This window comes from Heptranchias perlo, chromosome 8 (genome assembly GCF_035084215.1).
Source record: "Heptranchias perlo isolate sHepPer1 chromosome 8, sHepPer1.hap1, whole genome shotgun sequence".
Lineage (NCBI taxonomy): Eukaryota > Metazoa > Chordata > Chondrichthyes > Hexanchiformes > Hexanchidae > Heptranchias > Heptranchias perlo.
In genome coordinates, this window is record NC_090332.1 from 23,261,790 (window position 1) to 23,287,312 (window position 25,523).

At 42.2% G+C, this 25,523-nt stretch overlaps 1 protein-coding gene across 3 annotated transcripts in view; it reads left to right on the forward strand.

Moving 5' to 3' along the window:
* Positions 1–3,165: 3,165 nt before the first annotated feature.
* socs5a (suppressor of cytokine signaling 5a) overlaps positions 3,166–25,523 on the forward strand; it is a 46,258-nt gene continuing 23,900 nt past the window's right edge. For 2 of the 3 annotated variants that reach the window (XM_067988795.1, XM_067988796.1), the window contains exon 1: positions 3,166–3,533. The gene's annotated coding sequence lies outside the window, so the exon portion shown is untranslated. Of the gene's footprint in view, positions 3,534–6,232; positions 6,571–25,523 lie in introns of those variants that run through there. The other variant, XR_010963624.1, reaches the window with a different exon arrangement.

Sequence of the window (25,523 nt, forward strand, 5' to 3'; positions counted from 1 at the left end):
ATGTCCTTCCTTAAATAAGGGCACCAGAACTGTTCGCAGTACTCCAGGTGTGGTCTCACCGGCACCCTGTACAGTTGTAGCATGACTTCCCTGCTTTTATACTCCATCCCCCTAGAAATGAAGGCCAATATTCCGTTTGCCTTCCGGATTACCTGCTGCACCTGTATGTTGACTTTTTGTGTTTCATGTACGGGTCATATCATCCTTGAGACCCACCTCCAGCTCCTTTAACTCCATTCCCACTAAACTGATGATCCGCAGCTTCCCTTCCTGGCCTCCATGCCAGCTGAAATTGTAAATTGGTTCTGTCTCCTCAAGGACCGTACCCCTCCCTTTCAAAACTGCCATATCACTGCCCTCCTCAAAAAAACACACTTGACCCCTCTGTCCTTGCAAAGTATCGTCTCGCACAAAACTTCCCTTTCCTCTCCAGAGCCCTTGAACATGTTGTTGCCTTCCAAATCCATGTACATCTCTCCTGCAACTCCCTGTTTGAATCTCTGCAATTGGGTTTCTGCACCTCCTACAGTACTGAAACAGCCATAGCCAAATTCATAAACTTTATCTGTACCTGTGACCACGGTGCTTTGCCCTCCTTGACTTTTCTGCAGCCTTTGACACAATCAACCACACATCATCCTCCAATGTATCTGCTTTGTTGTCCAGCTTAATGGGACTGCCCTCACGTGGTTCCACTCTTACCTATCTGATCATAGCCAGAGTATCTCCAGAAATGCCTTCTCTTCCAACCTTCACACCATTATATCTGGAGTCCCCCAAGGATCAATCCTTGGCCCCCTCCTCTTCCTCGTCTACATGCTGCCCCTTGGTGACATCGTCTGCAGACACGGGGTCAGTTTTCATATGTATGTTGTTGACATCCAGCTCTACCTTTCCATCACCCCTCTCTTGACCTCTCCACTACCTCTGTGCTGTCAGATTTTTTGTCTGACATCCAGTCTTAGGTGAGCTTCAATCTGCTCCAATGAAATATTGGGAATACCAAAGCCATCATCATCAGTCCTCTCCACAAATGCTGTACACTTGCAAATGACTTCACCCCATCCCCAGCCCCACAGGCTGAACCAAACTGTTCGCAATCTTGATGTCCTATACTACCCTGAGCTGAGCTATCAAGAACATAAGTTTTCCATCACAAAGACTCCCTACTTCCACCTCCATAACATCACCCACATCTCCCCCTACCTCAGCCCATCTGCTACTGAAAAGTTCATCCATGCCTTTCTCACCTCCAGATGTGACTATTCCAGTGCTCTCCTGGCTCCTCCCATCCTCCACACTTCATAAACTTCAGCTCATCCTAAACTCTACTGCCTGTATCCTATCTGTCACCAGATCCCTCTTACCCATCACCCTTATCCTCTCTGACCTACATTGGTTTCTTGTATCCCAACGCCTCTAATTTAAAATTTTCATCCTCCTGGTTAAATCCCTTTGCTCTTCCCTACCTTTGTAACCTCCTCCAGCCCTACAACCCTCCCCCCAAACTCTTCGCTCCTCTGACTCTGGCCACTGGTCATCCTTCCCTCCATTCACTCCACCATGGAAAGCCTTGCCTTCAGTTGCCTAGGCCCCACACTCTGGAAATCTCTACCTAAACTTCTCCACCTCTCCTCCTTTAAGACTTTCCTTAAAACACCTCTGTTCATGTTGGTGGTTTCTTTTGGCTTGGTGTCTATTTTTTTGATTACATCTCTATGAAGTGCCTTGGGACATTTTTTGATGTTAAAGGTGCTATATAAATGCAAGTTGTTGATCTTTTTGACAAGATGTGAGATCCTTTGGTGGAGCATTTTCAGTCAGCACTCTATGTTGAACATATCTTTGATGTTTGAAATGAAAACTTTGTAAGATTGAAGAATATAGTGGTGGGGAGGTTGGATTTTAACCACCAGCGAGTTTTCTGGCGGGAAACTGTTGGTTTCAGTGAGTTTCCCGTCCCTGCGACAGTATGAGGCCATGTCGATTTTCAAAGCCGGGCTTCACTAATATGCCGCCGGTCCATTTCCTGCCCAGCGGGTTGACATGCCGACCTCCACAAAACCTCCCATTGGCACTCAGGTAAATGTGAGGAAACTGTGATATGGCAGTAAGAATGGGGGATGGTTGTATGGGGCAGAGGAGGCCTAAACTTTCTTTGTGGGGCCCGGAGGAACACTCTTCACACAAGCCTCCACATGAAATCGATGTAGGGGCCCAATGATGTCATCAGACGACAATTAGCATATGTTAATTAAGACTCCGCCGGCTGTGGGTGGCCGCTTGTCCAGAAAAGTCCGTCAAAATCAGCTCTCCGGCAGGTAAGTTGGGGCAATTTAACTGCCCACCTGCCCGGTTTCTGCAGGGCGGGTAGGGTTAAAATCATCCCATGTCTCGCTTGGGAGTTTAAATTTCTCAGATAGCACACTAATTAATTCATTCACATAAAATTCTTTTGTAAATCATTTTGAAGTATCATTAACTTTTTAACAATTTTCATTAAAACAATGCAAATAACCAAATTTACTTTAAATGGGTTACAATTGCAATAAATTATTTCCCAGAGCAATTTTATGCAAATACATCAGGCAATGCATTACTACAGGTGGCAGGTAATCTACATTTAAAATTAAAGCTTGTTTTAAGGATGCTTTTGGTTTGAATTACAATTTCGTTACAGAATAGGAAAAAGGAAATTGCTGGAAATCTGAAATAAAAGCAGAAAATGCTGGAAATGTAATCTTGTTACAAACTTTGACTTTTGAGTATGGTGAATATTTCTATGACTTTTATTGCCCTATTGATCTGGTATTCACTGGCTCTATCTCTAGATCAGATTGTCTTTTGCGTTATGCAAAGTTCACAATAAAACGTTATCTGTGTGCTGGTAACGTGTGTTTGCCTTTTTTTTTACAGCTCCCGGATTTTTGCAGGCTCTCAACAATTTCTCAGACCTTCGTGCAGACATCAAAAGAGACAGAAGGAAAGTGTCTGAGTGCAATTACTCACCAGGCACCTTCTCCCAACCAACCACCAACCACACTCACTAAAAGAAGTCCCGCCCACTATCCTGCCTCCCATTGGCTCTCAGGTTGCTACGCGGCTCAGGACGGGCACCATACAAGTGGTCGCATGGTGCTGTCAATCATTCGTCGTCATGGCGGTTCGGCCAGCAGGTTAGGGTGTCGGTGTTCTCATTCTCTCCTTTTTCAAATGCTGTTCGCTTACCATTAACCGCCCGGGAAACGGAGTGAGAGCAGCGGCCCAGGAGCTGCTGGTTTGTCGCCTCCGCCACTCGGCCTTCTCCGTTAAGATACTGGCAGGATCGGTGGGCCGAGTTGGGTTCTCGTTGTTCCCCCCCCTCCTCCACCACCAACCCCCCCCCCACCACCACCACCACCAAATCTCCCACCATTAGCCGCAGTTTGAATGTGAAGAGCCGAGTTTCCGTTTCTATTTTTTTTCCTCTTTATTTTTTGCTGCGTTGCGGGTTGAGATGTTTCTGAAAGCGAGGGGTTTGCGGGGGAGTTGAGGTAAGTGAAGCCAATCCGTGCGTTTTGTCGGTGTCCCCGACAAAGGCGAGAGCCGTTAGGGAGGGACTCGGGGCATCTAATAAAATAATCATTTAATTAAAAAATGTGTTCAAAACTCTGAATTGGCGATTCCGAGAATGTCTTGCACCCTTTAATCTCTTGTGTGGACCCCGCCGATGTTTTTGGGGAGAGGAAGGAGTGAGATCTTCATTGGTGAGCTCAGACCTGCCCTCTCATCTCTTTCCTTCCCCCCCCCCCCCCCTTGCTCCTTGAAGGCTCTTATTGTACCAGAAGGAAACTTGCTATCTTCTGTTGCATGCACGGTTATGCCAACACTTTGCATGAAGATTAATGCATATGTGTATTTAAACGTTAAAATTGCATATTATATCTACTTGAGCATGCTTTGTAAGTGTTCCCCCCCCCCCCCCACCAGTGTAAAGGTGTGCCACTCATTGATGTAAACTCCAAAGATACCTTTTTATAGCTGTCATTCCCCCCCACCCCTTTCTAAAATTGTGTGCACAGGTGTGCCAGATGGTTTATGGGCAAGTGACGAAGGGTTAATAAATAGCCATAGTTCTCCTTGCCATCCCTTTTTGTTTTGACTGTGATTTTTTTTTGTGATGAAGCAGATGACTGACACTATCTCATTGTTAGGTTTTTGGTTGTACAATAAACTTCTATAATTACTTTTAATAAAAATATAAGGTTAGCAAGTTGAGAAGTCACTGGTTTTCACTTTATTATAGTTATTTTTCCCAGACTGTAGAATGTGACTGAGAATAAATCTAGTTTAACTAGGTCAAATTCATTTCCTTTTGCTTTCTCAGTAGGGCCATCAGAAAAGAATTTTATATCTGACTAGCCAACAATAGGAAATGTGATTCTGTTTCTCTGTCCAAAGTTTTACAATGTCTTTAAATTGCTATTTCCTATTTTTACAATTTCCTGTAATTTCAATCTTTTTGAATATGTGGGCTAAAATATAGTGTGTGCTTGAATCACTTGTGATTGTATTATAAATAAGCCTGTTCTGCCTTTTTAATTATGTCTTGTGATCTGTCAGACTGAGTTTTTAAGAATTATGGTTTATATAAGATTTCTAGTTACAGACCAATTTGGTTTTAAGAATTTGGCCAATAATGCATATTCAGATTCAGTGCATTTGAAAACTAAAGTGAAAATCAGTGTCTTTGTAATTAATATTACTGAAGTATTGCATGTACTTTCTAACTTGGTTATTATGGTTGTCATCACTTGTATAACCCTTTAACAGTGCAGTGTCATGAGGTGCTTCAGAAAACTAAACAAAACTGTATTTAAAAAAAAATTAAGTTGTCTTTGCCATTTCTCATTGCAAGTAAAGGCTAATCAGCTCAAGATTGGGTAGATAAATAGCAAATACATAATATAAGAAATAGGAGCAGGCCATACGGCCCCTCGAGCCTGCTTCGCCATTCAGTAAGATCATGGCTGACCTTCAACCTCAACTCCACTTTCCCGCCCGATCCCCGTATCCCTTGATTCCCCTAGAGTCCAAAAATCTATCTCTCAGCCTCGAATATATTCCATGACTCAGCATCCACAGCCCTCTGCGGTAGAGAATTCCAAAGATTCACAACCCTCTGAAGAAATTCCTCCTCATCTCAGTCTTGAATGGCCGACCCCTTATCCTGCAACTATGCTCCCTGGTTCTGGACTCTTGATGAGAAATGAATTTTGAATCTTATTATTTCTCTTATGTGATATATTATCACATGCTCAAAAGTATATATAACTTCAAAATTGTGGGGGGTGTCTGGAAACTATTGCCATAATTCCCAAGTACCTTACCCAGTTAATAAAAGTATTTAAATTCAGCTGGGAAAGGAATATTATTTCTCCAGGAAGGTGCTAAATTTCCTGAGTTGGAGTCACCTCTATTGTAGGTAGTTATATAATAAAGCAAGCACTTGCATTTTATATAGTGCCTTTCATTACCTCAGGACATCCCAGAAATTCTAACAAAAATCTATATTTTCAAATTTTCAATTGACCTAACCTCATCAGATTTTTGGGGGATGTTTCAGATTTCCACTACCCTTTGTGCTTCCTGGCATCACCCTGAACTGCCTAGCTCTAATTTTAAGGTTGTGCCCCATTGTTTTTGCCTGCCGCGCCCCCCCCCCCCCCAACTCCAGAGGAAATAACTTCTATCTGTGCTATCAATTCCTTTAATCATATACGCCTCAATTAGATCACTCCTTAATCTTCTATACTCCAGGGAATGCAAGCTGTCATAATTTAATGCTATTAGCCCAGGTATCATTCTGATGAATCTGCACTTCATCCCCTTCAAGGCTGATCTCTTTCCTGAGGTGTGGTGTCTAGAACTAGAACTGAACGCAGTACTCTAAATGCAGTCTAAGCAGAGCTTTATATCACTAACATAACTTCCACTCCTTTGTATTCCAGCCTTCTTGAGATAAAGTCCAACATTCCCCATAATCTCTCTACTCCTCCACAGTTCCTAACCGTGTGGTCACTGTTGAAATGTAGGGAACGTGGTAGCCAATTTGCACACAGCAAGCTCCCATAAACAGCAAGCTCCCATAAACAACAATGAAATAAATGACCAGATCGTCTGTTTTAGTGATGTTGGTTGAGGGATAAATGCTGGCCAGAACACACACAACCCTCTGCTTCTTTTCAAATAGTGGCATAGGATCTTTTACATCCACCTGAGAGCAGACGGCCTCACAGTTTCACGTCTCATCTAAAAGAGCCCCTCCGACAGTGCAGTACTCCCTCTGTACTGGATCAGCTGGATTATATGCTCAAGTCTCTGGAATGGGACTTGAACCCACGACCTTATGACTCAAAGGCAAGAGTAGTACCGCTGAGCCAAGGCTGACACTGAAGCAGGACCTGAATGAAAAGGGAGATGGATGGGCTGAATGGCCTCATTCCTACATTTTTGTTCTCTGGCAATTATTCATCTGAATTGAAAATGTCTTAACCATTTTGCAATATAATAAACAATTACATTACCGTGTGCTTTAGAGTGTTGCTGTATTACTGGATCCTCTGAGGACCAAGACTTCTGTTTTCCTGGCATGTAACAGGAGAGAAGTCTGTGTGTTTAGTTTAAGTCGGTATCTTGGCTCTCTTCAAATTTTGAAAAATGCTCCCAGCTTAAAATTGGACCTTGTCTTAATCGTCTAATCTATTTCCAAATTCTAAGAAAACTTGATCGTGTACATGCACTAATGTTGAACAGTAATCCTAACCATATTTGTCATTTCATAACTAACTCATCCCTTAAATTCTCAATATTCTGGACTAAACTTCTTTATACCAAGTTTGTGTAAAATAACCCTAATTAATTGTGTAAGTATTTGTGGCAAGTTGACATTTGGTTGAAAAGAACAAAAATTAAAGAAATTGTGCAGTGCTATAAATTACACACGACTTGTGTGTTTTATAGGATGGCCATTGATCCAGACACCCAAATGTTTATACATTTACACAGAAAACACTGACCACGTTTATTTGTTCAACCTCCAGATACAAATGAATGGGGAGACCAAACTAGAGGGCATAAATATAAGATAATCACTAATAAATCCAATAGAGAATTCAGGAAAAACTTCTTTACCCAGAGAGTGGTTAGAATATGGAACTCCCTTCCAAAAGGAGCCTTGAGGCGAATAGCATAGATGCATTTAAGGGGAAGCTAGCTAAACACGAGGGAGAAAGGAAATGTAGGTTATGCTGAATTGGGTGAGATGAAAAGGGGTGGGAGGAGGCCCATGTGGAGCACAAACCAGTTGGGCCGAATGGCCTGTTTGTGTGCAATAATTTTAAGCAATTACATAGTGGTGAAAAAACTGGATTTACATCAGTAAAAATTCAGTCATTGCCCCAACTCACAGCAAAGTCTGTTCCTTCCTACCCTGGTGTGCACATATACACATTACCAGCAGGAGCAGTTGGATTGTGAGCAGGAGTGGAAATGCTAGCCAAAGAGTGTTGAGGCTATTGTATTGCCCTGACTAAGATGAACTAATTCAGCACAGACCAGGAATTGAATCTGGGACATTCCTGGTCTATGACACAGCTACTTGTTTTCCCACCTCCCCATTCTCTCTTGCTGGCAAATTAATTTGTTCTAATATTTGAATATAGTAGAAATAATTTGTTCCCTTTTAACGGTCAGAAACAGAGGGCCTGGTGGCAGGTGGATTTTGGAAAGTAGATGACAAGTAACAAAAAAAAGTGTTATGCTAAACCTTTATAAAGCACTAGTTAGGCCCAATTCTGGGCAACACACTTTAGGAGGGATGTCAAGGTCTTGGAGAGGATGCAGAGGAGATTTACTAGAATGGTACCAGGGATGAGGGATTTCAGTTACATAGCAAGACTAGAGAAGCTGGGATTGTTCTCCTTAGAGCAGTGAAAGTTAAGGGGAGATTTAATAGAAGCATTCAAAGGGTTTTGATAGAGTAAATAAGGAGAAACTGTTTGCACTGGCAGAAGTGTTGATAACCAGAGGACACAAATTTAATTGGCAAAAGAGCTAGAGGTGAGATGGAGATTTTTTTATATCGACACTACAGCACAGAAACAGACCGTTCGGCCCAACTGGTCTATGCTGGCATTTATGCTCCACATGTGCCTCCTCCCTCCCTACTTCATCTAACCCTATCAGGATACCCTTCTGTTCCTTTTCTCCCTCGTGCTTATCTAGCTTCCCCTTAAATGCATCTATGCTATTTGCCTCAACTACTCCTGGTCGTGCATTCCACATTCTTACCACTTTGTTGGGTAAAGAAGCTTCTCCTGAATTCCCTATAGGATTTATCAGTGACTACTTTATATTTGAGCTCTAGTTTTGGACTCCCCAAGTGGAAACATTTTCTCTACATCTACCTTTTCAAACCCTATCAGGTCACCCCTCAGCCTTTTTTCTAGACAAAAGAGCACCAGGCTGTTCAGCCTTCCTTGATCAGGATATCCTTTCAGTTCTGGTATCATCCATGTGAATCTTTTTTGCACCCTCTCCAATGCCTCTATATCCTTTCTATAATATGGAGACCAGAACTGTGCACAATACTGCAAGTGTGGACTAACCAAGATTCTATACAAGTTTAACATTAACTTTTCTGCTCTTCAATTCTGTCCTTCCCTAGAAATGAACCCGAGCACTTGATTTGCCTTTTTTATGGTCTTACCTGCGTTGCTACTTTGTGATTTGTCTTTCTGTACCCCTAGATCCCTTTGCTCCTCTATGCTGTTTAGACTCTTATTTGCCCAGGAGTACATGGCTTCCTTATCCTTCCTACCAAAATGCACCACCTCATGTTTATCTATACTGAAATTCATTTGCCATTTACATGCCCATTCTGAAAGTTTATTAATTTCCTTGTGTTTTGACACATTCTTCCTTTTTTGTATTAACTACACCCCCCAATTTAGTGGTTGCAAATTTTGAAATTGTATTTGATTCCTGCATCCAAATCATTAATGTAAATTGTGAAGTGTTCCCAGCATCAATCCCTGTGGAACACCACTTTCCAATTTTTTTACATGGTGAGTTATGAGATGGAATGCGTTGCCTGAAAGGGTTGTAGCAGATTTAATAGTAACTTTCAAAAGGGAATTGGATAAATACTTGAAGGAGAAAATTACATGGTTTTGAGAAAGAGCAGGGAATCTGTCAGAGCCAGCAGAGGCACAATGGGCTGAATGGCTTCTTGTGCTGCAAGATTCTATGATTCTTAAACCGCTGCTGTCCTAGTAATGGTGCACCCACAACGATGTGAAGTATTGGCCCAGCGATGGTGGAGGAATGGCAATATTTGTTTAAATCACACACATCCTGACTTGGAGGAGAACTTGTAGGTTCTCCAGACATTGCTGCTCGTGTCCATCTCTGGGGTGGAGGTTGTGAGACGGGGGGTGATGTCGAAATAAACTAGGCAAGTTTCTGCGCAACAGCCCGTATATACTGTAGCCACAGTACACTGATGGTGGAGAGATTGAATATTGAGTCCAGTGACGGGTGGTGATCAACCAAACTGCTCCATACTGGGTGGTGCCAAGCTTCTTGGGTGATGCTGTGGCTGTGTATTCCAGCACATGATGGTGTTATTGAAGGTCAAGGGAGGAAGTCAGGCTTTCTCTTGTTGGAAATAGTCGTTGCCTAGCACTTGTGTAGCATGAATGTTACCTGCCACTTGACATCCTCCAGGCTTGAGCTGACCTGGCCCTGTTGTAGGTTATTGGAGGTGTAGTAAATGGAGCTGAATGCTAGAATTTTTGGCAAACAGCCGTACTCTTAACTTTATGGTGGGAATGCCATTAATGAAGCAGCCAAAAATGATTGGGCATTGATCTTTGTCCTCAGGAATTCCTGCAGTGATGTCCTGGGACTGCAATGATTGGCCTCTAACAAGATGTTGATTAATTTCACAGTTCAAAGATAGAAAGTTTACCAGTTTATTCATGAAGATACTCTGGCAGTTTTCAACAGATCAAACACCTATACTTACTGCATTGGTTTATTACTAATAAGGTGACTCAATGTTTTGATATGCTTTGTACCATAAATTATAAGGATTGCTAAATTTATGATTCCCTTTCCTTAAACTTAATTTATTTTGGGTGCTCTTGTGTTTTGCAGCAATGGTGAGCATTATTAGATTCCTGGGAAGAAGTAACACTAACTTCTAAATCCTCTTAACAACAGTAGTTGTTGTGCAAAAATATTCAATTGAGTTGTGAAGAATCTACATGTGATCTTTTAACATGGGGTGTCCAACCTTGAGAGCCAGTTGGCTGGATCTGTGTCACAACCAGTTAGCAGTCCATTGATGATAATTAAAGATCTTTCGGGTCAGGCTGGTTAAATGTCACATCCTCATATTTTGTGCTTGTAAGTTATTGGACTGTGCATTTGCCTTCGCTGTTGCCTCTCTCTGTCTTCACTGCCTCTGAGTTTTTACTTTTCTATCCTGTTTGTCGCTGCAACCATGGGCCTGCAGAGGCGGCAGTGTCGTGACATGGGCCAGCAGGTGACTTAAAGGTGGCGGTAACTGGGCTCAGGTGGGCTAGAGGCAGCATCATCAGAACTCAGACCATTGAAGACTTAGACCGCAGCCTAGGTGGCCACTGTGTCCACAGTTTGTTGTGGAGGGATGCTAGAGGTGACGCACTGTGGTGAGTTGGCCAGGGGAGGGTTGACTGAGTTTTTTGAAGTCTTCTGCCAGCATACATGGATCTAGGAGCCCTTTCAAGAATGCATAATACCAATCCTGACTGGAGGGGGAAGAGCAGCACTATGGATTTGGGAGTTAGGTCCCAGCCTGTCACTGAGAGCTGCAGCAGTATTGTCTGTTTTGCTCCCCTCCAGCAGAATAAATTTTTCAAAAGATGCTGATCTGAAGCTACAAATTTGGGGTGTTTTTTTGACTTTAATGACCTTGATGGTTGACAGTTTTCTGCTAGATTTCAAATCTAGGAGATAAACTATAAAACATCACTTCTTTGCCATTTCTTGTGCCCATCCTTGTGTTCTGCCCCTAAAAAGGTGAAACATGACAAAGGTGATTTGTTTTAAAACACCTACTGCTGGTTAAGGTTTTGTTCTGCTGGGGGAGATTTTAAATGACCAGGTAGGGCTCATCCTGAGATGAGAGATTGAGTAGAATAGGCCTATACTCTCAAGTTTAGAAGAATGAAAAACAATCTCATTGGAACATAAAATTCTGAATGGGCTTGACGGGGTAGATGCTGAGAGGTTGTTTCCCCTGGCTGAAGAGTCTAGAACTAGGGAGCATCGCAGGATAAAGGGTTGGCCATTTAGGACTGAGATGAGGAGGAATTTCTTCACGCAGAGGGTTGCGAATCTTTGGAATTCTCTACCCCAAAGGGCTGTGGATGCTGAGTATATTCCAGGCTGAGATTGATTTTTTTTTTTGTTTGGACTCTAGGGAAATCAAGGGATATGGGAATCAGGCAGGAAAGTGGAGTTGAGGTAGATGATCAGCCATGATCTTATTGAACGGTGGGGCTATTTGGTCTATTCCTCCTATTTCTTGGGTAGGAGTTAGCTCAGCTGCTCATCAGGAGTTAATTCAGTGATTGAGTAGCTAAAGTCATTGACATAGTATCTATTCAGTATCTACTTTTGCTGCTGCAATTGGGATTAACAGGTTTGTGTTCTCAGTGGGAGAGCGCTGCTCAGGGCACAGGATAAGTATCCACCTCACCAACTACCATTACTCTTTAAAAGTCTACTCTGTTGCACTTGCTGACATTTTAATTGGCCGAGCAACCCATAACTCATAGCACTTTTTAAACAGATCAGCAGTAAACTGTTCAAAATCCCTTTGCACTGCTCGGCTGTATATTTCATTCTCCTTCATGGGCATTTGAAAATCTCACTGGTTGGGTATTTGAATAAATCATTACAGGCTCAAAGAACACCAGAACTAACTGAAATTAATTTAAATATAATGTATACAAACAGAAAATGAAATGTATTTTAAAAACTTGAATTGTAGTGTACTTTTAGTTTCTAATTTCAGAACTACGAGGTTAATTACATGCCCAGGAGTATATACTTGGGTTCTAATGCAACTGATCCATAAATCAGTCACAGAAATGGCCATTTCACTGCAACTGAATGTACAAATCCACAAATTTGTTTGCGATGCTCAGTTGGTAGCACTCTCACTTGAGTAAGAACATTGCCCCATCACAGACTTCAGCATGTAATCTAGGCAGAACTTCCAGTGTCTTATTGAGGAATGCTGCATTGTTGGAGGTGCCATAATTTGGATGAGATGTTAAATGGAAGCCTCATCCAATGGCCCTTTTGAAGAACTGAGTTCTCCTGGTTTCTTGGCTAACATTCCTCCCTCAACCAACACGACCAAAAAACGATTATCTGGCTATTTATTCACTTGCTGCTTGTGGGACCTTGCTGTGTGCAAGTTAGCCACCATGTTTGTCTATGTAAGGGAACAGTGCTGCACTATAAAAGAAATCCATTGGTGGTAAAGTATTTTGGGATGTCCTGAGGTAATGAAAGATGCTATATAAATGCAAATTCTTTCTCTGCAAGAACATCTTAAATCCCTCTCCCCTGCCCTCTCCACCCACACCTCCAACAAAAAGTATGAGGAGCTCATGGACGACTTTCTCATTAAGATTGAGACCTTCCATTCAAAACTGCCTCTGCTGCTACCCTCCCTTCCCTGAGCCCACCAAGCCAAACTTCCCCTCCAGTTCCTCCCTGTCCTAGCCTGAACTCTTATCTTTAGTTTCTCTGCTATCTTTCCTCATGCCCTCTCCGAGCTCATCTTCACCATGAGACCCACCTCCTGCTTTCTCTACTCTATTCCCACCAAATTGCTGACCACCCAACTTGCCTTCCTGGCCCTCATGTTAGCTGATATCGTTAATGGTTCCCTCTCCTCAGGTACTGTCCCTCTCCCCTTCAAATCTGCCATCATCACCGCCCCCCCCCCCCCCCCCCAAAAAAACCCCACCCATGACCCATGTCCTTGCAAACTACTGCCCTGTAACCAACCTCCCTTTCCTCCCAAATCCATGTCCATCTTTCCCACCCCTCCATGTTTGAATCCCTCCAATCAGGTTTCCGCCCCTGCCGCAGTATTGAAACGGCCCTTATCAAAGTCACAAATGACATCCTACGTGACTGATCGTGGTAAACTATCCCTTCTCGACCTGTCTGCAGCCTTTGACGCAGTTGACCACACCATCCTCCTCTAATGCCCCTCCTGTCTTTCAGCTGGGTTGGGAATGTGCTCGTCTTGCTTTATTGTCTATCCAGTTGCAGCCAGAGAATCACCCGCAATGGCTTCTTTTCCTGCTCCTGCACTGTTACCTCTGGGGTCCCCCAAGGATTTACGCTTGGCCCCTCCTATTTCTCATCTACATGCTGCCCCTTGGCGACATAATCCGAAAACACAACTTTGGATTCCACGTGTACGTTGACGACACCCAGCTCTACCTCTCCACCACCTCTCTCGACCCCTCTACTATCTCTTGTTTGTCCGACCAGTTCTAGATGAGTAAAAATTTCCTCCAACTAAATATTGGGACGACCGAAGCCATTGTCTTTGGTCCCCACTGCAAACTGTTTCCTAGCCATCCCTCTCCCTAGTCACTGTCTGAGGCTGAACCAGACAGTTTGCAACCTTGGCGTCCTATTTGACCCTGAGATGAGCTCCCAACCACTTATCTGCTCCATCACCAAGGCCGCCTTCTTACACCTCCGTAACATCACCCGTCTCTGCTGCTGCCTCCGCTCATCTACTACTGAAACCCTCGTCTCTGCCTTTTGTTACTTCCAGTCTCGACTATCCCAATGCTCTCCTGGCTGACCTCCCATTTTCCACCTTCCATAAACTTGAGCTCATCCAAAACTCTGCCAATATCCTAACACATACCAAATCCCATTCTCCCATCGCCCCCGTGCTCGCTGGCCTACGTTGGCTCCCAGTCCGGGAACGCCTTGATTTTTAAAATTCTCATCCTTGTTTTCAAAACCCTCCATGGCCTCACCCCTTACTATCTTTGTAACCTCCTCTAGCCCTACAACCCTCCGAGATCTCTGAGCACCTCCAATTCTTACCTCTTGCGCGTCCCTGATTTTAATCACTCCATCATTGGTGACAGTGCCTTCAGCTGCCTAGGCCCGAAGCTCTGGAATTCCCTCCCTAAACCTCTCCACCTCTCTACCTCTCCTCCGTTTTAAGACGCTCTTTAAAACCTACCTTTTTTGACCAATCTTTTGGTTAACTGTTCTAATGCCTCACTATGTGGCTCGGTGTCAAATTTGGTTGATAACCACTCCTGTGAAGCTCCTTGGGATGTTTTACTACATTAAAGGCGCTATATAAATGCAAGCTGTTGATTAGTCTTAATTTCTCACTCTCTCATCTCCAGAGCTGGATTAACAACCTTAGCTGTTACTTGACTAAGTGACTATAAGTCACCACAGGCATGAAATGAGCCTTATTACAGATGAGTCTTTATTAACCAAATTTGTCAGTAAGGCTAAGTTGAAGTAATTAGCATTTCTACTTGCACATAAAAAGCTGAGATTTCTGGAAGTTTTTAAAAGTTGAAAACATTCTCTTCTCCCTCCCCCCTCCCTCCCCCCAAAGTTACTGTAGTTTAAACTCATCATATTGAGTCAATTCCCCATTTTCTAGAAGTGGGGAGTTAGCTAATTGCAGTACCTGCATCCACCCCCTAACTGCCATTTCAAGAACAACATTTTCAGAGCCTTGGAAGTTGAGCTGCTTTGGCTCTAAACTGAGAATAGTTAATTGATGCTGAAGGACCTAGAAGACTGAAGGGAGAAAAAACTCAATGGAGGGAAGACAGGTGATCTGATTCATTTGTTCAGATGTGTGCAAATCTAAGATATTGTGCATGGTGCTGGAATTTTACTGAATACAAATATCTTCTAGAGCTTGTGGCAGTTATTTCCATTTCTTAAAATTAGAATTCTTGTTGCATCCCATGTATAAATGGGCATGTTATGGTAATCCTGCAGAAAAATAGAAAAGCTAATTTAAGAAACCATTTCAGGTATTTAAAGTAATTTTTCCTGTGCAATGTTCCCAAGAAGACCTCCATAAAAATGTGCTCATCAAATCACGATCTGTATGGGTCTCTGTACATAGCCACCTTCGGTGTTGATTGCACGTCGTCTTAACCGTTGCATTTGACTACTGACAGTATTTCCCAACACCAGCTCTGATTTTGTGAACATAACACCTGATTCATGGGCTGACACTCACTAATTTCAGCGTCTCCCTCCATGCAGCTTTTGATACTATCTGAAGGGCTCTGGCGCTTGTATCCGTTGAGATTGACATGAATCTTGACGGGAAGTGGACCTGGTTGTTAAGTCTACCTGCTTATGTCCCTCAAAATGAAGGACTTGGTGTTCACCTTTCACGGAAAACTTATTCCACTGTATGGGCTACCATGTTCATAGGGCAGCTGTCCCTCACTCATCACAGGGTTTCAACTCTGGAACTAGTTTATGTACTAGTGAAACCTAGGGCAATTTTTTTTTTATTGTGCATATGCAGCTTTCTAAAAATTGCAAATTATCACTTTCATCTCTCTTTGGAGCTTTTCTGATTTCTGTACAGACCAGCAAGCAAGTAGTAGTACAATTGGCCTGTGTGGGCAGGCTAAGCACTCAACCTGCCCATAGATAGAAAAATGGAAGGCAGTTACTGCTTAGGGGCGACTGACTCTGAATAAATTTGGCAATTCTGTATTTTAAAGTGGTCCGATGCACTCGGGAGGCAATGACACTATCTAATTTACTTTGCATTGTTACTGCCTGTAAATGTACTGTTTAGATATTTTAGTCAAATATTTGTCGGGTTGCAATTAACACCTCCAATGTGAGTTTCCACAAGAACTACGTGGGAGATCAAATAGGTTCTGTGAGGTCTCCATTCCTCATAGGACACTGATTTACACAGCTACCTGTGTTAGCCTGTTTTTCTTCCCCCGCCCCCCACAAAAGTACAAAATATGAAGTCTCATCGTGGCAAAAGGCCTGATACCTCCAAGAATAAGAGTTGGCAGAATGTATTCATGAGGGAACCTTCGAATGCATATAACTTCTTATCTGGTTAATTGCTGGGTGAAATTTGTGTGCACTTACCGATGATAGACACAGCTGCTGCATAATTTTTTCTCATAGCTAGCAATTGTGGCTAAGGTAATTGGTCACATGGCTAAGATGCTATAGCTGTAGTTGTGGATGTTTCTGATGTAAGGACCAGGATGACTACTTAAAACAGTCATTTTACATGACTGAGGATTTCAGGGTAACCAAAAGGCTTGTAGAACTCCTTTTTTTCTTTTGATAGGTTATCCAGTGACCAGACGAATACAGCTCTTAGCTTTAAAAGCAGCAGAGCTTCTGGCTTATCCAGGAAATGGTTCTGAAATGACAGTTACAGTGCCCCATCAGGACTGCCTTTATGAAAAAGCAGTCCTCATTAAATGTGGATGCTGCTGATCAGGCTGAGTTTTCTGCTAGTGCTAGGGTGCATTTTATAGTGAAGGGCAACTTGCGGTACAACACGAGTGTTAGCAGCTGTGATTTGCAACTAGTTGTTTTGGGTAAAACCTAGATTTCAACATTAGAGTACAAAAGTTGTGTAGGATTGCTACATTTTAAGGATTTTGAATTACATGGCAGCCTTTGAGGCAGCAGGAATGACATGACTCATGCTCCTATCCTAAATTTTCCAATTTCTAAAAGATGGCATTAGAGAATTAAAGGTTGCAGTTTTTGCCAACTTCAACATTTTGTGCTATTGCTGCATGAAGATACCACAGATTTGTAAAGAGATGGGTTCAATTTTAAACATGTATGCCTACAAAAGTCTGAAGCTGGCCATCTTGGTGTTTGACCCTAGAGTTGCACTCCATACAGGCATGCTGCTTTTTCTTTCCTCGGTGGGTCATCAGATGGGTGAAATGGACATTAGTTTATCTGCACAAAAAGGCTAAACTTACATTGGATCAGGCTTGCCAGATTTTGATATCTGTTGATAACCATGCTGAATACGAAGAGAGTGGTCAAGAAAATTCTTTTAAGGTAACTTTATCTAGCAAAAGTATGTAGAACTTTACAATCTTACTTGACAAAAGGAACTTCTGTTTCCCTGTGAGTGGATCAGAAAAGTAAAATTTGTCCCCAGTTTATCCAGCTGTAAAAGGTCATCTGTTATGAGCCCATTATGTGCTGAGTTAAACCTAGCACTTTGTTGTGGAGGTAAAGCAATTCATATCTGCAGGTAGAATTGGCTCTGGGCATCTAAGTGACATGTGATATCTTCAAATGAGTTTTCAGTTTCTTTGCTTTAATTTGGACATAAAAGCATCTTGTCTACAAAAGAATTGCCATCACACAATCCAGGGTAGTTTAGAAAGTCCTCATTTTCTACCAGGAAGTGTTATGGAGGGTGATGTCAATAATTGAATTACAGTATGAATTGTTTTGCCTGCAGTCCAACAGAGAGCTGCTCATATGTTTTACTTGGGATTACTTGAAGGAATGTTATGTGGGTGCTTAAACTCAACGGAGTCCCTTACATTGCTATAATGTGGGAACGTCAAATGGAACTGAGCATGTCCAAAGAAAGCCAAGACCATATTTGAAGTGGAGGCAGGCATCGAAGAATATCCAGATTTATTTCTCTGCAACCCAGTATTCAAAATATTAACCTTTGACTTCTGTGTTCACCATTGTAAACATGTGTAATTATCATTTCAAAAACCATAGGCAACTTAATCCGATTCAGCATCTGAGCAGACCAACAAAAGTAGGCCGCTTCCCCTTGTAAACTAATAGCTATCTCCAGATACTATTCTTGTATTGTCTTTCTTCCTGTTCCATAAACAAAGGAACTATTTGAAGAACACAGATTACCTAAGTCATCTGTTTTTAATTTTTGCAAAAATTGGGTCTGAAAATGGTGTATAATGCAAAAAAAAAAATGCATGTTACTCTGTCACAGTGGTCAGAGTAACTCCTCTTCAGGCTTCCAACTGATGGAATGGCTGCGGAGAGGATCGGTGTAGGGGTTTGGCCATTGTTCTATCCAGGAATGTGTCTACTTTGAAGGCCTGCTCTCAAACATTTTGTCTGAAGCTGTGGGCCTCACACCTATAATCTATTGGGATGTGGTGTGCAAGTAATTTATCCCATTAAGAAATTCTAGTGGATTTCTTTTTATTCATGGGATGTGGGTGTTGCTGGCAAGGCCAGCATTAATTACTTGCCACTTATCAGCCCAAGCCTGGATGTTGTCCAGGTCTTCCTGCATGCAGCCACAGACTGCTTCATTATCTAAGGAGTTGCGAATGGAACTCAACACTGTGTAATCATCAGCGAACATCCCCACTTCTGACCCTCATGATGGAGGGAAGGTCATGGAAGATGGTTGGGCCTAGGACACTGCCCTGAAGAACTCCTGCAGCAGTGTCTTGGGGCTGACATGATATCACGTGGTGTGAATCGAATTGGCTGAAGACAGGCTTCTGTGATGGGGATCTCGGGAGGTAGCAGAGATGCATCATCTACTCGACTCTTCTGGCTGAAGATGATTGCAAACAATTCAGCCTTGTCTTTTGCACTCTCCTGTTGGGCTCTGCCATTATTGAGGATGGGGATGTTCAGAGCCTCCTCCTCCCGTTAGTTGTTTAATTGTCCACCACCATTCACGACTGGATGTGGCAGGACTGCAGAGTTTTGATCTGATCGGTTGGTTGTGGGATTGCTTAGCTCTGTCTATAGCATGTTGCTTCTGCTGTTTAGCATGCATGTAGTCCTATGTTGTAGCTTCACCAGGTTGGCACCTCATTTTTAGGTATGCCTGGTGCTGCTCCTGGCGTGCTCTTCTACACTCATTGAATCAGGGTTGATCCCCTGGCTTGTTGGTAATGGTAGAGTGAAGGATATACTGGGCCATGAGGTTACAGATTTTAGTGGAATACAATTCTGCTGCTAATAGTCCACAGCACTTCATGGATGCCCAGTTTTGAGCTGCTAGATCTGTTCTGAATCTATCCCATTTAGCACGGTGATAGTGCCACACAACACAATGGATGGCGTCCTCGGTGTGAAGATAGGACTTCGTCTCAAGGACTGTGCAGTGGGCACTCCTACCGATGCTGTCATGGACAGATGCGTCTGCGACAGGTAGATTGGTTAGATTCCATCTCCAAGCTCAGTGTCCATCTCTGTGCTATTTCTACATTTTCATTATTTGTAGTTGGACATCCTTGTCACTTATGTGAGAATCATCTGTGTTAATAGTTCCCTTTGCTCACTCATCACCCTGCTCCTTTTCAAAACTGCCATCACCACCTTCCTCAAAATGCCCACCTGTTACTCATTCCACCTCCCCAACTACAATCCCATCTCTAACTTCTTTCTTTATAAGGTCCTTGATCATGTAATTGCCTCCCAGCTCTGTGCCCATTACTTCCAAGACTTTCCTGTATGAATCCTTTGTCTGGCTTATGCTCTGCTCACAGCACTGAGACTGCACTGGCCAAATCACAGATGACATCCTCTGTGACAGCAATGCCTTTATCCTTCTGGACCTTTCTGTGGCATTTGATATGATTGACTCTTCCATGTCTTCTCTCTGTTATCCAATTTTGTGGGACTGCTCTTGTGTGCTTCCATTCCCACCTGCCCCAGTGCATCTTTAGGAGGGGCTTCTCTTTCTTGACCCTGCACAGTCACCTCCAGGGTTACCCAAAAATCTATCCTTGGCCCCTTTCTCTTCCTCATCTACATGCTTTCCCTCTGACATAATCGACAGGCATGGGGTCAGTTTCCACATTTATGTTGACTGCATCTAGCTCTATATCTTTACCGCTTCCCTTGACCCCACAACTACCTATCTGCTGTTGGGATGTCTGACTGATATTAAGTCAAAATTTCTCCAATTGAACATCAGGATGACTGAAGCTATCATTTCTGACCTACACTATAAACTCTGCTGTCTTTCCACACTCCACCCTTCCCTAGCCACTTGCTCAGGCTGAGTTAGGTCTTGTGAAACCTTGGTGTCTTAAGTTTCAAACCTCACCAAGTCTGCTTATTTCCACATCTAATTTTATTTGTCTCTGTCCCTATCTACCCTCATAGCTACACTGATTCTTAATTGTGGGATTAATTGTGTAAATTAATACTGTGGGGGAAGCATTTGGGAAACAGTGATCGTAATACCATTTAGGTTTAGAGTAGTTGTGGAAAAGGACGTGGAACAATCAAACATGAAAAGACTCAACTGGAGGAGGGCTAATTTCAGTGAGTTGAAAGGAGATCTGGCCCAGGTGGATCGGAATCAAAGATTGGTAGGTGAAACGGTAAATGAGTAACGGGAGGCCTTCAAAAATGAGAGTTCGGGTACAGGCTAGACACGTTCCCATGAGATGGAAAGGAAGGGCATCCAAAGCTAGAGCTCCTTGGATGAATAAAGATAGATATTAAAATGAAACAGAAAAAGGGGGCTTATGATAAATGCCAGGTTTGTGAAACAGTAGAGAATCAAGTTGATTATAGAAAGAACAGAGGAAAACGGCAAAAGGAAATGAGGGGCAAAGTGTATGAGAATAGACTAGCAGGTAACTATAAAGGACTTTTGGGTTCCCTTTTATAACACATAAATAGTAGAAGGGTGGGGCCAATATTAGGGAGCCAAAAGGATATCTTCTAGTGGAGGCAGAGGGCATGGCTGAGGTATTAAGTGAGTCCATTGCATGTGCCTTCATTAAAGAGGATGCTGTCAATGTCACTGAGAAGGTAGTAGAGAAATTGGATATGATAAAAATAGAGAGGAGGTACTTAAAGGGCTCAAAACAGATTTGTTATCCCAGTCTGGATGGGATGCATCCTAGTTTGCTGAGGAAAGTAAGGGTGGAAATTGCAGAGGCTCTGGCCACAATCTTCCAATCCTCCTTAGATATGGGAGCGATGCCAGAAAACTGGAGGATTGCAAATGTTATACCCCTGTTCAAAAAGGGGGCGATGGATAAATCTGGCAACTACAGGCTAGTTAGCCTAACGTTGGTAGGGAAGCTTTTGGAGACAATAATCTGAGACAAATTAATTGTACCGTGGAAAAAATATGGGTTAATAAATGACAGCCAGCACAGATTTGTTAAAGGCAAATAGTGTTTGACTAACTTCATTGAGTTCTTTGAAGTAATTGAGAGGGTTGATGAAGGTAGTGCAGTTGAGTATGTGGACTTTCAAAAGGCATTTGATAAAGTTCCACATAATAAACTTACTAGCAAAATTGAAGCCCATGGGGATAAAGGGGCTGTGTGGATATGAAAGTGGCTAAGGGACGGAAAGCAGAGTAATGGTGAATGATTGGTTGTTTTTCAGACTGAAGGAAAGTATACAGTGGTGTCACCCAGGGGTCGGCATTGGGACCACTGTTTTGATATATACTAATGACCTGGACTTGGATATGGAGGGTATAATTTCAAAGTTTGCGGTTGATACGCAACTCGGCAATGTAAAAGTGATGAGGATAATAGTTTTCAGGAGGACTTGGGCAGACAGATGGCAGATGAAATTGAATGCAGAGAAGTGTGAAGTGATGCATTTTGTTCGAAGAAAGAGTAGAGGCAGACCTTAATACAATTAATACTAATTGATATAAATCATATGATACAATTAACAAGAGACTTGGGCAAATCTTTGAAGGTGGCAGGACAAGTTGAGAAAGCTGTTAAAGCATATGGATCCTTGGCTTCATAAACAGAGGCATAAAGTAGAAAAGCAAGAAAGTTATGATAAACCTTATAAATCACTCAGGCCCCAGATGAAGTGGTCCATTTTGGGGACCACACTTTAGGAAGGATGTCAAGGCCTTGGGGAGGAGATTTACTAGAATGGTACCAGGGATGTGGGACTTCAGTTACATGGAGATTAGAGAAGCTGGGTTTGTTCTCCTTGGAGCAGAGAAGGTTAAGGGGAGATTTTAATAGAGGTGTTCAAAAATCCCCCAAATTGAAGGGTTTTAATAGAGTAAATAAGGAAAAACTGTTCAGTGGCAGAAGGGTCAGTAACCAGAGGACACAGATTTAAGGTAATTGGCAAAAGACCGAGTGAGATGAGTTTTTTTACGCAGCGAGTTATGATCTGGAATGCACTTCTGAAAGGGTGGTGGAAGCAGATTCAATAATTTCAAAAGGGAATTGGATAAATACATGAAGGGAAAAATTTGCAGGGCTATGGGGAAAGGGCAGGAGATTGGGATTATTTGGGTTGCTCTTTCAAGGAGCTAGCACAGGCACAATGGGCTGATTGACCACCTATGTTGATCATGCTTTGATTCTTTGATATTTGAAAAGGAATAATATGGGTCAAAAGATAGGGAAATGGGATTTAAGTAGATTGCTCCAGTTGAAGAGGTAATGCTGGCCTAGATATAATTAAATGAATGTCGTCTCCTGTGCTGTAATATCTGATTTGCTTGGCTCCATAAAATGGACCTGGTCAGTCCACCCATGTATTGAAGGGGCCTGTGGAGCGGGGCAACATATGTTGCACCAGTTAATCAGGTTTAGGAGGAAGAGGGAAGTTTGTGCAGCAGTGAGAGATTATGATGTTTCGGCCTGTGTCCTACCTCTTGCGGCTCCTTTTTATAGGAAGAGGGTGATTGATCTGGGAAGAAAGAAACTAGCCAATATATTTTCTGACCAAAGCTAAAAACGTTCAGTGTGACTTGAGGGCCTTTTTTGCTTGCAAAATGCAGCTCACATTACTCTGGTAACAGCAGTGGAGAAAATCACCTAGCGCTTATTGTCAGGAATTGATCACTTGTGGAAATCAATAGTGGAATAGTTTGGTGTCAACAAAACCTTTTAGAAATGCATTTGCTGTTGAAGGAAAGTTTAGCATATCGTGTCCCTCTGACTATTGCAAGCTTTTTTTTGAGGGGTTATATGCTGTTTTAAGGATGGCTATTTGAGATGTCACATGGATGCTTGTTACTGTTGTAGGTAAGCATTATTCACCTGAAGATTAATAGGATTGGGCAGTTTGTGTACCTGTATTTTTGTCTGATTCTGAATTGGGGATTAATCATGTACTGTTCAGTATATGAAGTGGATGCTTTATGATTTGTTAATTAAAGAATATTTCAAAAGTTTGGAGTACATTTTCTAGAAACAATCTAATGCTGTTCTGTGAAATCGTGAAATAGAAATTTCATCATAGAAGCAGGCCATTTGATCCATTGTGCCTGTGCTGGCTCCACATCGGAGCTTTCTATTCTAAGCCCATTTCCCTGCTTTTTCCAACTGTTCAATTTCACTAGCAATTCAGAATAGAACATAATTCTATCCCACCCACATTGTACTGAATGTGCAGATAGAATATAATAAAGGCTGTTGATTTTTGGCAGTGCATGAGTTTTGCAGAATGAGCTCATTCAGTGCTGTAAAATTCTGTAATACATCCAGCATCAATCTAGCAGAGATCAGAATAGTTCGCTTGTTGAAATGAAGGATTGTTATGAAAATGAATTTGCGCAGATTTGAAAAACAAAATGTAACACGAGAAATTTAGTTATGGCATGATAGTTGTAAGATGCACCACCAAAAAATAATCAGTCGAGATTGTCAGCTGAAAAGAAACTGAATAAATCTGCAGTTTTGCAGCAGGTATCATTTGCTGCCCTCACTGTTCTCAAATCGGGGAAGGAAAGAGCTTTATACGTGCAAACTTAAATGCCTGGGCAAAATTCTGCTTAATCGCCTTTAACATTAGAAATTTCATGTACGAAGATTGGACACATGATTCGGTTCTTACAGAATCTTAAGTGATTTTGTTTTAAATGGTGGGGTTTTTGTTTTTTAAAAAAAAACTTTTTTGTCTTTGTGAAGGTAATGGGAAATAGTCCTGGGGAATGGAACATCCAGTATCAGCATCACACACCCCCACTCAATCAGGAATAGCACAGCTAGATGCAGAGTAAACTTCTATTCTGCTCTCTTGCACATTTTCTTTAGGCTTGCTAAGTGACTTTAGCAGTTAGTGCAGAATTAGGGCCAATTTTATAATGTAGATTCATTTAAATCCAGGTGGCAGAGGTGTGAGGCTAGTTTCAATCCACTCCGCCATCCGGTTCCCCGTTGATTCTAGTGTTGCTGTAAAACATGGACTAGGATTCAGGCTTGATGTTTATATAAATTATGCATACTACAGACCAAAGGATGCCCAATAAAATTAAGGACCATATTCAAAACAATTGAGTGCATTATATAAACTATAGATTTTATTTGCATTGCAATTAAATATTTTTACATTGTGCTGTAGTTTTGATGTAACACAAACAGGTCATTCGGCCCCACTGGTCTATGCCGGCGTTCATGGCCCACACGAGCCTCCTCCCTCCCTACATCATCTAACTATCAGTATACCCTTCTATTCCTTTCTCCATCATGTGCTTATTTAGCTCCCCCTTAAATGCATCTGTGCTATTTGCCTCAACTACTTTTTGTGGTGGCATGTTCACGTTCTTACCACTTGTTTTAGGTAAAGAAGTTTCTCCTGAATTCCCTACTGGATTTATTCGTGACTGTTTTATATTTGAGCTCTAGTTTTGGACTCCCCCACAAGTGGAAACATTTTTTCTCTGTCTACCCTATCAAACCCTTTCACCATCTTAAAGACCTCTATTGGGTCACCTCTCAGCCTTTTTTTCTAGAGAAAAGAGCACTGGCCTGTTCAGCCTTTCCTAATAAGGATATCCTCTCAGTTCTGGTATTATCTTTGAATCTTTTTTGCACCCTCTTCAATCCTTTCTATAATATGGAAACCAGAACTGCACAGTACTTTAAGTGTGGTCTAACCAAGGTTCTATACAAGTTTAACATAACTTCTTGGCTTTTCAATTCTGTCCCTCTAGAAATGAACCCAAGTGCTTGATTTGTCTTTTTTTAATGGCCTTATTAACCTGTGTTGCTACTTCATGATTTGTGTATCTGTACCCCTAGATCTCTTTGTTCCTCTATCCTGTTTAGACTTATTATCCAAGCTGCATGTGGCCTCCTTATTCTTCCTACCAAAATGCCCCACCTCACATCTATATTGAAATTCATTTGCTGATTACACACCCATTCTGCAATTTCATTAATGTCCTCTTGCATTTTGACACATTCTTCCTTTGTATTAAAATTTGGTGTCTGCAAATTTTGAAATTGTACTTCGGATTCTCAAATCCAAATCGTTAATGTAAATTGTGAACAACTGTGGTCCCAGCACCGATCCCTGTGGAACACCATTTCCCACCTTTTGCCAGTCTGAGTAGCTACCCTTAACCCCTACTCTCCATTTTCTGATTTGTTGCCAGCCTGCTATCTATTCTGCTACCCGTCCTCTGACTCCACATGCTC